The sequence below is a fragment of the Merops nubicus genome, unplaced genomic scaffold (assembly GCF_000691845.1).
Source record: "Merops nubicus isolate BGI_N331 unplaced genomic scaffold, ASM69184v1 scaffold47643, whole genome shotgun sequence".
NCBI lineage: Eukaryota > Metazoa > Chordata > Aves > Coraciiformes > Meropidae > Merops > Merops nubicus.
Window position 1 is genome coordinate 422 of NW_008601844.1, and position 486 is coordinate 907.

Genomic DNA, 486 nt, shown 5'->3' on the forward strand with positions numbered 1-486 from the left:
CTGTCCCACGTGCTGGTGGGTAGGCTGGCTGCTGCCCGAGTGCCAGGTCTGCTGTCGACCCGGGGCCCACCGGTGTCCTGCTGTGGGTCTGCAGATCCCAGTGACGGGTTTGCTCCCACCCATCGGCCGTAAGGCCCCTTTGAGGAGCGACCGCGGCCCTCCCAGAGCTGGGACACCTGAGCCTGTTTGGGCGAGGATTCGCACCGGGGCATGGATGCGGCTGTGTTTGTGGGGAGTGGAGCCGCCCCTTGCCCCTGTGCCGCTGGGCACCGCGCCCTCCCCGGGGTGCTGTTCCCAAGTGCCCAGGCCCTGCTTGCCCCGGCCGTGGTGCCCTGTGCCCTCCCCTTGGCAGAGAGCCTTGGTGCTTCGTGCCCCAGAGACTCTCTTGTGGTTTCCCTAGGCAAAGTTTTTGTAACGGTCATGGAGGTCCAAGACTTTATTGTCTCCAAGCGTGGCCAGCGCCTGTCCATGTGGGCCACCACCAGG

At 66.0% G+C, this 486-nt stretch overlaps 1 protein-coding gene across 1 annotated transcript in view; it reads left to right on the plus strand.

Moving 5' to 3' along the window:
* LOC103770837 (RNA-binding protein Musashi homolog 1-like) overlaps positions 1-486 on the plus strand; it is a gene marked incomplete at both ends in the record, with an annotated part of 6,851 nt that overhangs the window by 415 nt on the left and 5,950 nt on the right. The gene's annotated exons all lie outside the window — the stretch shown is intronic.